Consider the following 17,288-nt stretch of genomic DNA (forward strand, 5'->3'; position numbering starts at 1 on the left):
TCATGATAGGCTTCAGAAAATCATTTCGCATTGCCCAACCCCATACCTGGGGTTCCAAATCATGCCCTAACAAAGTTTGAACTTGATAATATACACGTTTGAAATGTTGATGAGCAGTTGCACTTGTTGGTGGAATATTTGAAAGCTGCACAGGTTTATTTAGTTTTGCAGACTTGACGTAATGCATATAACGAAGATGATCGAGACTTTTCACAGATTTCGGAGTATTATAGACTACCAATAAGGTTTGAGTTCCAGTCTCTAATAATCTCTGGGTCGAACAATTTTCTTCCTCAAATGCTGCAGCTAGTTCATCCAAATTTCTCAGTTTCACAAAAACTTTTAAAAATTATTTTTTTCCCTTTTTAAAAAGCGCAGAAGTTGTGTCACAGCCACTTAATGCGTGCAGAAATAAAATATGTGTTTTGGAATGAGGATAATTATCAAAACTTTTAGCCGAGTATATCTCCGTTTTTACATTTCCTTTCCCAACTTTTTTAAAGAAAATTTCTTGTTCGTAAGACAGTGTACGCCCAATTAAAATGACAAGTAAATCAATATCTTGTCGTATTATAACTGCAGTTTTTTCAGACTTTGATTCTTCAATTGCAGTTTCAACATTAAGAACATCCGCATCATCTCTTGCTTGTTTAGTAGTAATATTTGCAGCTTGTAATTTTCCAATTAACATATTAATGAATTTTCTTTGAGTAATTGGTACAACCATTGTTTCATCGAAACAGACTTCATACGTTTTTGAAAGTGCAGCAGTTCTTCTCTGCTGCTCCATAGCGTTTACGTTTTTACTGTAGTCTGAATATCCGTCAAATACAACAATTATTTTGGAACTGTAATGCCTTTGTAAATATAATTCATGTATTTATCAAAAATAATTGAAAAAGTATCTTCTCTGCTCCATACAACATGATGAAGAAATCCGTCATCAATAATTTACGTCACATTATTTTCATTGAGAACAAAATCAATTGGGCTCATGTTGTCATACAATGACGATTTTGTTGTTTTTCTCATGCCATCATTATCAAATAGAGCTGTTCGATACAGACTCAATTCATATTGAAGGTGATCCTGTGACCGCGCGCTCTCCGCCCTCTATCTCAAAAACGGTTCACCGTATTTTGTATTCTACAATATTGATAATGAATACAAATGGCAAAGGAAATGAGATATTTACAAAAAAAGCGCAAAAAACCGATTTTTGTGACCTTTTACCTTGAAATTTAATAGTTGCGTACACCCTACAATATGTAGGTTTTCAGACAACTTTAAGGGTGTCAATATACAAGTATTTACAGACTTACAGCTGGGTATCTCGAATTCCGAGATTCTTACCTAATTTAAGCTTAAATGACTGGAGTAATATACAACAAGGATTTTAAATGAGTTACTTCAAAATATCAGAATGGCGTCCAAATTAAAAATATGCACGTACTTGTTGAATGACGTTTTCCTGCTATAACTCACAACTTTGATATAAAACTTATAGGATTTCATATATCTACGTTCCATAATTGCCATTGCAACAGTTCATAGTTTTAAATAGTCTTCACAAATGATTATATGTTAACAGTTCAAGGTAAGAAAAAGTTATAAATGTAAAAAATAGAGGATAATCAAACCAGTACAAATATTCAACAGTACAATCTTACCCAAATCATACTTGATGGTGGCTTGACTCAAAAACTACGTGCTCAATACAAAAAATAATAATTATTTTGTTTGTTCAATGAAAAAGAAAGTTTTATACAGAGTGGCTACTTTTTAATGGGATTGTATTGGTAACTTTCAAACCATGAGAGTTAGAAGATCGGTCAAATAAAAAAATAGTTGCATTCATAGAAGCACTCTTAAGTAGTTCAAATAAATCGAAAATAGCAGGGACTATAATTGAGATATTATAAGAAAAGTTAATTGTGCCATTTAGATTTTTCTTTTTTTTTACGTTATTTTAAAAATTATCAGAAAATATTACAGGCATTTTTTTATTCTATAGAAAACTTTCTTCAATTTGACGTAATCAGATTTTGAATCCAACGTTTCGTACTCTCTGGGCCACCCTCTACCTCATGTTTTTCAATGCGGACCTGCATATTTCATGACAATTTTCGAAATAACATTCACGCTGAATTCAACGATATATCATATAATGTCATTCAAAGTTGATTTTCAGGTGATTTTGACACTTATCCAAATTTCTTTGGTTCGGATCTGTATTAAATTTACTTTTGGTGAAATTAATAACATTAAATACATTTCGATAAGAAAATCAACTCACTTATCTCAAACGGACTGGAATTCATCAGAATCAATGCAAGAAACAAGTAATAATTATTTACATATTTCAAGTAGAGAAAAACCTAATTCATGATAATTTAACAAAACTATCATAAATGAAGTAAGTAAGAATTCAAAATGTATACCATTTTGTAAAATGCACTTTGCGGTTCTGCAACTCAAACTTCTTATACATTTGCTTATTTCGTCTTCTTGAATACCTTCCAATGCATTCTCAATCTTCTTGAGAAGAATTTCTGTTGTCGGATTCATAGTATCATGAATTTTATTTTTGAGATATTCCCACAAATAAAAATCCAGTGGTTTCAAATCCGAAGATTTGGTAGGCCTCGCTACTGAACCTCTAGTTTCAATCCATCAATCAGAAAAAGTTCGATTTGAATAATCTGTGACTATTCTTGAATTGTGTGGACCGCATGCGCAGGGACTATTACACCGATATCGTTTAAAAAAATCGTTCAAATCTAAAATCATTGAATCCGCCGTCTCTTGGCTATTTTATTAGCAGCAGTTTTTGATTAATCGCATTCACTGGCCACATGATTATCATTGATAGACTTATTTTTTCGTACATAAACACAACTCTAGATTTATTGAATGTATTATTTTCAAGTAGTAGTAACAAGAAATGTCAGTTCGTTCATTAGTGTGTAATTTCAATTTAAGTTATTCGATATGATAAGATATACAAATATGTATAGAGAGATATGTACGGACGGCACATAAAACCAGATAGGGATTGGTATGAAGCACAACAAAGATATGATGAATTAATTTTATGCTGAAAGAACAAAGCCCAATATTAAAATGTTTCGAAAATTTCTCGTCTCTTTAAGGATCTTGTTAAAATTTCGGATATCTTCAATATTTTCCGAGATATTTGCAAAAAACGGAACCCACTTTTTTTATTGTTTATTACTTTTATAATATTTTTCGAGCCCCTCATGAAATTTTTCAGAGAGTTGCTAAAGGTTATTCTGAATCGAATGAGCTCTGGATCATAATTTTCAATGCCCGTGGACAGAAATTCCAAAAAAAAGATCTTGTGACCCAGACTAAATGCGATTTATTAAAAAGTGCTGTAAACAAAATAGTCAAGAGACGGATACCATGACTATAAATAGTAAGCTGTGCAAAAACTATATCGTATTGATCCTGAAAGGAGATTGCAATGGGGAATGTTCTTCAATTTGGGTTATTACAGTAAATGCAAATTTGAAGAAAATAAAGTTGAGTCTTTCATGAGTCTTTCAGATTCACTTCGAAAAGTGTTCAAATTGATGTTCCAAATGTTGGGTTTCAATTTTGAAAGGGATTTGTTTCTAATTCACATATTGGCAACAGCGCCTATATCAAGTTGAAATAATTTATACGTTCCTAGATATTCTACTTTAAAAAATGAAAATTATCTTTATAAATCAACAATTAGGGCAAAATATAAATTATAGTTCAATACTACCTCCACAAGCCACATAAACAACAGTTGTTTTGTTATTTGTTACTTATTCAAATAGCGGAAGATAGGTTTGGTGCACAAAATGTCATATGTCACAGAATGTCTCGGAACTCGGAACAAAAGTAAACAGAACAGCACGCCTCTGAAATATGTCATCTCTGTTTGTCTCATACAGGTAACAGATTCATTGTCCTTTATTAGCTATAACCGATGTTGCCAAATGGTGAAATAGAAACGAATCCCTCTAAATGTTGAATGCATTATTTCATTCCTCTTTTTTTAATATTTAAATAATTTTTCAAAGAAAAAGGTTGAAATGATAAGTTTAAAATGCGTTGTTTTAGAGGTCGTTCATGAAAACTACTTGATTTTCGTCAGGAGGAACATTCCCCATTCTGTAATTGGTTTCAACGGAAGGTGTGGAATAACAACACAATGTTCAAAGGAAGGAGTGAACATTTTTATGCCACAGAAAATTCTCACTTGATTCATGAAGCAAGATTTCAATATCGTTTCTTTTTGAACATATGGTGCGGTTTGTTTATCAATTACTAGGAACTACTAGGCACTACTCAAACTGCTAGTACGACCGGCTGTCGAAAGCGCTCGCAGATAATTAAATGGAGGTTATAAGAAGTTATATATATATTATATGTATAGAAGAAATGTTGGATGATCTTTTTATATGATATCGGCGTAATAACCTCTGATTCCAATCAGACGGATGCGGTCCACACAACTCAAGAATAGTTACAGATTATTTAAATCGAACTTTTTCTGATTTGTGGATTAAAACTGGACGTCCAGTGGCATGGCCAGCCAAATCTCCGGATTTGAATACACTGGATTTTTGTTGGTGAGGATATCTCAATAATGACATTTATGATACTACGAATCCGAAGACTGGGAATGCATTGGAAGGTATTCAAAGAGACGAAATGAGCAATTGTATATAACAAGTTTGAGTTCCAGAGTCGCAAAGTACATTTTACAAAATGGTGGACATTTCACACTCACTTCATTAATTTTCATTTACTTTCGAACACTCATTTAATATTTTTCTCGAATGAATGAATTTTCGTTCAACTATTATGAATTAGGTTTTTCTCCCCTTGAAATATTTGAATAATCATTACTTCTCTCTTGCTCTGATTATGATACGTCCCATTCAGTTCAAGATGAGTGAGTTGAATTTTTTATCGAAATGTATTGCATGTTGATATAATTTGACCAAAGGTAAATTTAATACAGATCCGAACCAAAGAAACTTGGATGAAGGTCGAAATCACCTGAAAATCAAATTTGAATTACATTTCATTATATATCATTGAATTCAGCTTGAACAGTTATTTCGAAAAGCGTAATAAAATATGCAGGTGCGTATTGAAAAAAATGAGTTAGAGGGTGGCCCAAAGAGAACGAAACGTTGGATTCGAAAGCCGGTTACGTCAAATTGAGGATAATCAACTATCGAATTATTTGACAGTGATTCTATGAATGCAACTTTTTCTTCATTTGACCGACCTTCTAACTTTCATGGTTTAAAACTTACCAATACAATCTTATCAGAGAAGTGGCCACTTGTATATTACTCAGTTGACAAACTAGTCGATTAAGAAAAAACAAAAACGAAACGCCACTGTCGAAATCCTTGCAACAGTTTCGCCCGAGTTCCTTTTTTCTTGCTTGCCGGACATTTCGATGTTCTATTTGAAACTAGTTGTCCGGAATGATTGGTCTTTTTCTCTATTTATACAACTAAAATCCGCGTCGGAACCGTCCGCCAAATGGTTGTTTGTGTACCAGAGACATTTATGTGTCGGAAAACTTTTCGTCAGCAGCGATTTTTCCGTCAATACGGGCGGTTATATGCCTTTTACTTTTTTAACTGCGGAACTTCCAGACTCAAATCACGGTTGGTTTGTTTTGAAGTTTTGACTGAATACTTTATTCCAATTTACAGGACATCGATTCCACTTTCGTTTCCCTATTAATAATACTATTCTGTACTATTGATAGTGGTATTCTGTTCATACCCATATTGAATGGTGAAAAACCAAGAAAAGTACTTAATAGAAATAGCTGCGTAAACACAAGCGAGACATAAGTGGAACCACCTATTGGTTTTCATGGAATTATTTTCCAGCAGCTTGACTGCATATCATTTCTAGAAACATGTGGATTCGTTTTTCGATGACATTGCAGGTTAGATTCCCAAATTTCTGCCACCTCAGTTGTCGATTGATTGGTCAAACCACCAACACTGACATAAAAATTTGGCTTGAGTGTCACACCAATAGGTGGTTCCACTTATGCCTCGCTTGCGTTTACGCAGTTATTTCTATTGAGTACTTTTCTTAGTTTTTCACATATTTTCTTCAATCGAGGACCGCCTGTCCGGTACTGACGATGCCCAATAGGCTATATATATATATATATATATATATATATATATATATATATATATATATATATATCATAGCCGACGAACTGAATAACAAAATCAACAGGAACAACGACCACAGCATCAAAAATTCAATGGAACTCACAGGCAGAATCTCTACGACAAATGTCAGTCCGAACACTAAATTGTTCTCATTCGACATAAAAAACATGTACTCCAACATACCAGTCAACGAAAGTATAAACATCATATCTGAGAAACTAAAACACCAAAACATAGACAAAACCTACATTAACCAAATGGAACACAGTCTGAATACAATACTTAATCAAAATTATTTCGAATCTGAAGGAAAAATTTATAAACAAACAGATGGACTAGCGATGGGATCCCCACTATCTAGCATTATATCCGAAATATACCTGCAAACCATAGATGAGAAAATCTTAACAATAATAAAAACACATGATGAAAAAGGAGAATGGTTCAGATACGTTGACGATGGACTGTACATATCACAAAACAATGGAATAAGAATAGAACAAATAACAAAAGAAATTAACGAAATAAATCAAAAACTATGTTTCAGCATTGAGGAAGAACACAACTCAAAACTTAACTACCTGGACATAACCATAGGATATAACCACAACAAAACACAATTTCAAATGGCAATATACAGGAAACCTACACAAACAGGCTCCACCATACTCGCAAGTTCAAACCATCCACCATCACACAATATGGCTGCCTATAACGCATTCATATATAGAATGTTGAGGATACCACTCAGCAATGAAGCCCGAAACAAAGAACGGAAAATCATATACCAAATAGCGAACGAAAACGGATACACCCAAAAAACAATGGATAAACTAGAAAACAGAATCAAACAAAAAATACAGAACAAGGATCAAGTCACCCCAACAGACAAAACAACACAAGGATGGACAGCATTTACGTACGTAGGATATCAAACCAAAAAACTAACAAACATCTTCAAACCACTGAACATCAACATCTCATACAAGCCGAACACGAAGATAACACAAAAAATAAACAACTATGAAAAAAGAGGAGACAAAGACCAAAATGGGATATACAGTATACAATGCTCGGACTGCAACAAATTCTATATCGGCCAAAACAAGAAAAAACTGATCCAAAGGTACAATGAGCACAAAAAGACATACATAAATCCAACAGTATATAAATCAAACCTTGCAACACACGCCATACAAAATAAACATAATTTCCCCCCACCAGAGTACATAAAACTAATAAAACAAATCAACCAACAAGGGAAACCGCATGGACATTTGGGAAAACTTGAACATCCATAAATTCAACAGTCATAAATCACTTATCGAGGAACAAGTACAAATCAAAACACAACAATTTTGTACAAAAGAGTACAAAATTCTTTTTTGATCAATATATACTACAACACAGTACAATAAATATTTATTGAGATATGGAGCTTCAAAAACACATGACATTAAAATGAGCGAAACTTTTGAAACAGTCCAGTGATATTCTCTGCCTGTCAGAATTTTAAACGTCATAAATTTGGTCGACAAGATTTTTTGTTCAACACAAGTACCGTATTGCCCATTTCTAAAGGTGTGATTAAAATGGCCTGCATGTTGTTGTTACTAACTCACAAGGCAATGCCATAACGCAATTGAGATTCGATTAGTGAATGTTTCATTACGTTTCTTCATTCGGTCCTTGAGTTTGGTGAACTTGTTGATCTCTCTGTAACAGAAAACCTTTTTGAATAGTATTTCCGGCCTATACAGTCCGTTTCTTTTATCATGTGGTAACATTGCTATATTCTAAACCGTAACAGATACGAAGACAATTATATGGGAAAAGATGTAACTGGCATCGGGAAAAATACAGTGGTCTGGGAAAATTACGGAGACTCTCGTCCTTCTCGAGTTATACGGGAAAAACCAAAAATGCTGTTTTCCGTTTTTTTCGAATGGAATTGTTATTTCGGAGAATATAAAAAAATGGAAAACGAATATGTTATTGTATTTGAAGTGTACTATGATGATAAAATCTTTCGTGTCAACATGGCCACTATCAACTTTTTTTTTAATACAGATATTGACAAAGCATTAAATTCACGATCCAAGGTTATATCACATTTATTATTTTTATAGCGTTTCAATTGAAATAACCACCATCATCAGTGACAACAATCAAACAGAAAAACCATCTATTTTATCATGAACTGTAGGAAAACATGAAACCAATATGAAAAATCACAGCTACACGACCTATTTGTTGAATGCACAAAAGTTGTCAGTCCAGACAATTTCTGTGGAAATTTTCTAGCATAATAGGTGTAATACTTATACCTGCATCTCATATTTTGTATTAGAGATGGTCGATATCTGTACTTGGTGTTGAAGAAACTTTATCCTTTATGTATGCCCAGATAAAAAAATTTGGAGGAGTAAGATCTGGGGATCCATTGGTCCATTGTTTCCAATCCATCTTCTTAGGAATATTGCATCAAAATGTTCCCTTACTATTACTGCATTATGGAGAGGAGCGCCGTCCTGTTGAAAATATTGTATTTCATGGCGAATATTCAGTGGCAATTCATCTAAGTAGCCATCGAATTGATTGAAGACAAAATGGAGATACATTTCACTATTCCAATGATCATCGTAAAAGAGAGGGCCAAAGATATTTGTTCCCACAATTCCCAACCAAACATTTACTCCGAATCTTTCTTGGAAATTGGTTTCCCTATGTAAAAGTTAATTGGTATTATTCCACCTATAATGGATGTTTCTGTTATACCAACCATTTTTGGTGAATTTTGATTCGTCCGTCCATATTATTTGTTTACAAATATTTCCAACTTCCTTATTTCTACGTCTCAATCACTTCGCAAACTATACTCTCCTGGAGATTTCCAAAGAACTTTCCAATAATGATCATTGTTTGAATACTCAAGTAAACTTAAACAGAGATTTCCATCCCCTTCATAAAATGATTATGAATTGTTAATTAATCAAATTTATTACTATGTATACTTTATTCTATATTGGCTTCTCCTCAATATAATTATTTTGAATTTATAACGGATCACTCCTCAAGTTGGTACCATTATTTTTGACATGATACTTGACACATCCTGTCTCAAGTTGTCCTTCTTTCATATAATACTTTGACTGAACCACATGGCCTCAATCCAAAAATGTATTTTCTTGGCTATCAACCTTTTTTATATAAGTCAAATATTACAAATGTGCCATGTACCCTTTTTGATACGTCCTGTTGCCTGACAAGTAAGTAATCATGAACAATTTTCCAAATTTCATAACCTTTAGAAAATTTTTGCAAATTTCAATTTTCACAAAATTTTCTTTTCAATTAGATTACCTACTTTCAGGTGAGTACTGATGATGAGGAAAGTCGAAAGCGCTCTGCAATAATTTTATAATTATACACTTTCATACAAAAACCTTTTCGATTCATTTATTCAATAAGTGTATTCAGCTTCCCAAATCTATCAAAAAAAAATGTTTTCGCTGTGTAAATTTTCATGTAGTAATATTTGGTTACCCATAACATTTATTTCATTCCTCACACTTTTAGTATCCACATATTTGTTTTCTTTTTTGTCAAATGCACCATAGTCCCTCAAATTTCTTTCTAATCTTCTAAACATTTGGATGTTCGGAATACTACGGAATAATAATACGGAATAAGAGGATTTCTATTTGATTTTGCATAACTGAATAGCATATCAGTCCTTTCATCATTTGAATACATCTTTAATATGTTCATAAACGTCTGACAGTTCTCAACAGATATCAACAACGGATTAATTTTTCCTGACATAGAAACCAAGCAAAGCCTACGCGTTTAAGATGGTTAATGAATTTAGATGGTATTTGAACTTATCAAATGATACAACAATCGAATTTTAAGCAAAAACTGATATTTTCGTTACTTCCAGGATTGAGAATTATAAAAATATTACGAAGTATAATTGCTTAGTGGGAAATAAGACTCGAAAGAAGGATTATGGCAAGACAAAAATTTCTAAAACGAAAAAGTACGAACTTTCATTGTGTTAGGGTACCTACCTGTCGAATTTATTGGGTTGTCCGAATTATATTTTGAAGAAATCGATACAATTTACAAAAGAAGTAACGACAGGATCGTAACTTAAAACTGTTGTCACTGATGATGGTAGTTATTTCAAATGAAACGCTATAAAAATAAAATCAAATATGATATATCCTTGGATTGTGAATGTATTTCTTTATCAATATCTGTAATAAAAAAGATAAGTCCGTATTTAAAAAAAAGTTGATGGTGGCCATTTTGACACGAAACGTTTTATCGATTATTTATAATTTCATCGTCATAGTACACTTCGAATACAATGAGATTTTCCTTTTTTATTTTTGATATTCTTCGAAATAACAATTCCATTCGAAAAAAACGAAAAACAGCATTTTTGGTTTTCCCCGTATAACTCGAGAAGGGCGAGAGTCCCCGTAAATTTTTTTCGGCCATTATAGTGTTCCCGATCCCAGTTACCTTTTTTCCCATTTAATCGTCTTCGTGTCTGTTACGGTTTAGAATATAGCAATGTTACCAAATGATGAAAGAAATGGCCTGTAGAAATGATTTAGAAAAAGTGGGGCACGTCTGGAATATTTTGGAAGCTGTAAAATATTCTCTAAAATATTTAAATATAAATTCACTACGCATAAGTATTCTCGAATATAAATTGGTGAAGAAATCGAATTGTTTCAACTTCATTACTCAATAACAAAGTAAGAGTGGCTTAAAACTCAAATAGATTCATGTCACCGGTCAAAATACCGGTGGATCTATTAGCGCGTTTGTGATGTTGTTAAGTCGATATTGGAACAATCATATTTTAAGTTGTTAATACATTATTACATGAATAAACTGTATCAATGAGTTTCAATATGGATTTTCATCAAGTATCGACCATTTCTATTCAATTACATTCTTATTTTGACTGTCAGCTGAATAATAATGAATACAGGGGTAGAAATATCAGACATTTGTACAAAAATCATATATTTCTCAAATATTCTGTTTGAATTATTACTCCACAAGAGTTCTTGTGAAATCTTCCATTAAAAAAATTAACTGATATGAATTAGAAAAAAAAATGAAAATAAATACAGGAGCTTCTCAGAATGGATTATGTTCGTAATATCGTCACCAACCAAATTCATAAGAGTCTTTATCTCATGTAATTTTCGCAAAACACTTGAATAAAAGTCGAAAACTCCTCGAATGCGGATTAGTCCGTCTGAAATATCACATCATGAGTTTCGAGTGGGTTGCCCAAATTAGATTACGTTCTCCACGGGGAGAAATGTTAAGATTGTCGTTTTCGCCTTTCTCGTGATCGTGGCCGCTTTTCTTTCTGTAATAAAGATAACGAGGTGCCTTCATTTTCCTCAGAAAGCCACTTGTTTAATATTGTTAAATTATAGTACGTAGAGCTTAAAAGTTTCAGGGTATTACACACTTGGCCTTCATTCAAGTCGGTCTTTCATGTAATGCGGAACTTCGCGAACAAAAACAATATTAACCTGCTTGCTTTTTTATTATGGTATTCGTTTTAATATTGTATGCTAATATTATGTGCATATAAAGAAGTTTTGGGATATGGAGTGGGACCGGAAAACTGACTGACTTGTTATGTGGAATATTTATTGAAGTGAAATGAGAAACCTCTATTTCCATTTCGTGTGTTGCCGTCCGGGTTTTGTGAATATTTCTTTCCTCATTGATCATATTCCATAATATTAGCGTGAATTACGACTGAATATGAATTCTGGAATGTCAACAGAATGATGCAGCAGTCGAGCTTTTTCATGGGGTTCAATTTCGTTTAAAATGGTGTCTGATTTTGAGAAAGTGAATTTCAATAATTTTTCCGACGAAGATTCTTCCAATTTTGAGTTTTTTGGTGAAACGCAAAAAAAGATAGAAACAAGTTTTCAACAGAATGATAGATGAAATTGTATGAATTTGTGTGAACTTTGTGATCTGGAAAACGTTTGAAATATAGTTTATTAGAAATTAGAAGCATTCACCTCTCTTAGTTTTTCTACCTTTCTCAACAAATATCACGAGGTACCACTAAGGATAAACGAGGTCTTATCTTTTAACGTGTGATTCCTAACACCTAAAATAAGAAAGTATAATGAAATCTTAGGTGAATCAGAAACTAACTGTATCTCGAATTCTTAATGATATAATGTTTTATTAGGTTCTACCTGTTGACGATGATATTCTCAATGAATTTGAAATACATATGTATTTGACTTATAGTTACGTTCGATATCTGATTTTTTCAAAAATTTACAATTATTGTTCTTTGCTGACATCTACTGTGCTGAGGATAAAGTTTATATAATGATAATACAAATTTCATTGATGCAAACTCACACATATCCAAAACAAGCAAAAGTGTAATAAGGTTCTGAAAACGAATGAATATTGGTCCATCATGACCCAAATATGGGTTATGACTCACAGTTATAGCTGATTCATACATATAACTTCGAATTCACACTTATAATTGTAAACGTATAGATGCATCACTGTAAAATTCATGATCGTAGGTGAAAGTTGTGGTGAAATATCAATATCGAATTTTGTGATTTTCCGTCTGTGTATATTTTCGTAAATAAATTCAATTTGACATGGATTTGTGATGCACTGTTTGGAACCTTTGGTGTGGTAATGAAAATTACTTGAGTTTTATCTCAATATCAAACCGTTATTTCAACACCTCGACACGTGTTTAGATCACCAAGTGATCATCTTCGAGAGAAAGATGATCATTAAGTGATCGAAACACGTGTCGAGGTGTTAAAATGAGGGTTTGGTGTTGGGATGAAACTCCAGTAAAAAACAGACATGGAGACAATTGTAGCAGGATCATTTCCTCATTGTTTGTAACCAAATAATTTTGACAATACACCTTTCATTTTCAGTTCAATTTTGTAACACTGCCTTTGTGTCATAAACAATTGTGCTCATATCAGCATACAGTTAGCTGGTGAAAATAAAATGTTGCAACCGTGAAAAGAATATGAAATTTTGAAAGTTGATGAGAAAGTCTGTCTTTAGACTTTTGAATGGTCGTTTCTCCTGAAAATAGATCGGAAACTCAAGTTTGGACTTCATATTCAGCGATCAAAAATACGTGAGTATTTTTAGTGGGCACTGTTTGAACCAAATTTTAGTGTAGTAATTCATCAGAGATTTTTACATCAGAAATCTAATGGGTCATTTTCAATATGAAAAATTCCATTTATCAGAATTTCAGCTTATCCTCAGCTGAGCATTTTTTAGGAAAAGTGTATTTGGTCCTTTACATAAACGATCTACAAAGACTTGAAACACTCTGTGAAGTCGCCTTTTTTCCGACAAAAATAAATAGCACTCCTTATCCCTAGATTTTCATTTTATAAAAATTCCACAGCCTTTTACGATGACCTTTCCCTCTGTTGCAATATTACGCTAGAACAAACACTTTGAAATCAGCGTTCAAACATGAAATACCAACATATTTCGAAGAAAAAATATAGCGCGCAACAAAAGATCTTGAGCAAGCGAAGGGTTATTGTGCTTAATAAATTCCAACATAAAAGTGAATGTTATTAATTTACAAACGCCTTTGAAATTCGCCTGCAAATAATTAAATTAGTGTGAAGCTACTTTGCTAAGAGCTTGCAATTAATTTTAATTCATTAACGGTCGTTTTTTTGTCACAACATCCCACTGAGTTGAAATTATATCTTTTTGTGTCTGTCAAGAGTGAGAGATCACTGTTATAATATACTCCTACTTTCAACATTACTCGTACTTCATGAATGTGATCAGGGAAAGGGGGAGAGGAAAACAAACAACAACGGAAGTGTTGAAAAAGTGCGATGGCCTGTTAAAAAAGCAAAAAATAATAAATAAATGTTAATGGAAGCATAGAAATTTTAAGAAAGAGTAGAAAATGTTCTGTTTGGAACGAAAAAAAAAATAATTTGAGTCAAAGGTGAATGATGGTGAAAAATGCTTTTTCACGGTTTTCACTGAAATTAGACCTCTTATTGAAAACTGTTGAATGTGAAATCTGTGTAATGTAAAAAATGGAATGGGACTAATAGTTTTCGAATGCAAGGATGCATTCAGTATTAAATTTACAAAAAAAAAAAATTAATTTTGGGGCATTACTTTCTCCAAACCGATAAAAAAATTGAAGGTGAGGTCACAAAAATAGAGTTTAATAGCCATAAAATGTTTTTTTTCAACAGCGATAAAAGTGACCGCCATGAAATTAACATTTAGGTTTCAAATTGTCTAAAAGAACAATTCATGCAGGCCTGTCTCGAATTACCTACGCTGCACGTTAATGGACTGAGACATATCAGAAAACAACTACTCCCCTGGCTAATAGCACGAAGGGCGTTGAACTATATCCGACAGGTGTCAGTGCAAAATTCTTCACTGAAGTTATTCACGCATATGATGCGTGAGTATCATCATCAGAGTATAATTCCTCGAGCTAGGCAGAAGCGAATAACGAACAACATGTTTGTCAACGCCCCATATGTCCGTGAACGAGGTAACCAACCATATATACAAAATTTGCCCAATTCCTCGCATAAGGAAGAAAACTTCAAAGACTGAGTGGGCATACTTGAAGACTGGCTGTTAATCAAATTAACTAAAAGAACAATTCGTTCAGGTCAGCCTCAAATTACCTACATTGTAGGTTAATGGACTGATACCTATCAGAAAACAATTATTCGACTAATTCCAAAATCTTCTACCAGTAACTTGTGATCGCAAAGTACCCGTCACCCGTAAAGGACGGTCAATGGAAAGAAAAAATCGTGGTATATCTCGATTGGAATATTTCTCTGCATAACGCTATGCAGATGCAGCACTATTCGCTTGGCATTCACCTGTGATTACCATAATCACAGATAATCATCTGAAACCTTATTTTAGACTGACCAAACTCACCCAGAATTGAATGCATATCTGACATTTCTGCAAACGTATAAACCAGTGTAATAGCGTCCCATATCTGGAATTTTTTCAATTAAGCGAATGAATGCCATTACGTACTGTCATCAATTACTTGAGTAGATTGAACTTACTCTTTACATAAAGTCATAATTTCATGAATATATTGAATGTTTTTTCTTATAATGTTATCCATATTTGGTATTGAAGAGCTGATGAGGCAAGTGTTTTACGGCGAAACATCGGATGTCTACCAGTAAGGATGACAGTGTTCCATGTAAGTGTAATTTCACTTGTTCGATTGATGACCTATTCATTTTGTAGAAATGCATATTGCATATAGGGTAAAGAAAATAACTTTTGCCTGATTTCTACTGAGTTTTTCATTTGTTACGACCGGTTTCGCTTTGTTGAACCTTTTTCAAGTAATCTGATGCATTTTAACAGAACAGGTCCTTGAATGAATTGAAAGGGTTATATTTTTAGGAGTGATTAATTTTTGGGAAAGAAAGTTTTTGGCTTTCTACTACTCCATCTTGATACATTTGAAGTAAAACTCATGTGAATGATATCTGATTTTATTCCACAACGAATGTTTGAAATACAAACTGAGTGGAGAAAAAAAAGGTCTTTAAATATACAATAATACACCTATAAAAGGTACCTGAAATAACAAATGTTACTTTAATTATCAATACCAATACTGAAACAATAATATTTATCTTTCATAATATATCAAGATTACCAACTATTGATTCCAAAAACCTACTTGTGAATTTCACCAGCTACTAATGGATCCCAAACTAGTTGTAAAATTTCACAAATTCAGACGGGAATAGCTACATAGTTCAAAACCTTCAAAGATCAACTTGAACTATACAACTATTTCCTTTTGAATTTGTGAACTTTGACAACTACCTTAGGATCCATTGGAAACTGGAGACATCCATAGGTAGGATTTTGGGATCAATAGTTGGTTATCTTGATATATTATAAGACATAAATAGTTATTGTTTTAGTACTGATATCGATAATACAGGTAATTTATTTTAATTTCAGGTACCTGATTCAGGAATCTGACAGTATCATTGTATATCTGAGGACTTGTTATGCCAAAATGGTCTAATAAACCGGAACCGGTCGAAACAAATAGAAAACTTAGTAGAAATCAGACAAAATTCATTTTCTTCATCCCATGTTCGAGTTGAATTTCACCTGTTCCATTTAGTATATTGTGTAGCAATCCTATGAATGATATCTGATTCAATTCCATAACGAATGTTTGGAATATAAACTGAATAGATGAAAGTTGTATAATTCAGTCTACATTTGTTAACGAAAGTATTTTTTTTTCGCGACATTCAATGTTTATATGAAAGGGCTTTTTCTTTCAGTTTGTGTTTAGAAGTTACTTCTTCGCATTAACTATACATCTTTGCATAGAGTCAACTTTTTTTAAATTGATCGCTTCCTTCCTTTCTTTGGAAAATTCCCACATTTTTTGTATGAAGTAAAAAGCCACAACCTGAAAAAACGTTCCCTGCGAGTTGCCGTCAATGGATATCTCTCGAATACTTTCACAATCAACGCTGGTGTTCCCCAGGGATCCATATCGTCTCCAACCCTCTTTTTATTGTATATCAACAACTTATTGGAAAACATCAAGAATCCAATATATTACTTTGCTGACGACAGTACACTTGTTTCGTCATTTCAATTGGATTCCATGACATCGGCTGCGGATGCACATCTTCACCGGCAGCAGGAGGTTGCATATCTGATTAAGGATACAGAGGTTATTTTGAATTGGGGTGAAAGTAACCAAGTTCAATTCAATGCTACAAATACCCAGGCATCGGTTTCCTCCAAAAAGATAAATGTTTCTGAACCGGATATAATGTCAGGTCAGAGAATTCCGCTTTCTGCTTCAATGAGTTTGTTCGGGGTTAAAATGGACACCAATATGTCTTGGCACTAAGCTTGGAACACTGTTCCGAACCAGAAAACTCTACACACCTCTGTAAATTTTGATGCTTTATGAAGCTCAGATAA

This window comes from Leptinotarsa decemlineata, unplaced genomic scaffold, assembly GCF_025532065.1.
Source record: "Leptinotarsa decemlineata unplaced genomic scaffold, Ldec_3_MD MMD2_tig00026328_RagTag_RagTag, whole genome shotgun sequence".
NCBI classification, from domain to species: domain Eukaryota; kingdom Metazoa; phylum Arthropoda; class Insecta; order Coleoptera; family Chrysomelidae; genus Leptinotarsa; species Leptinotarsa decemlineata.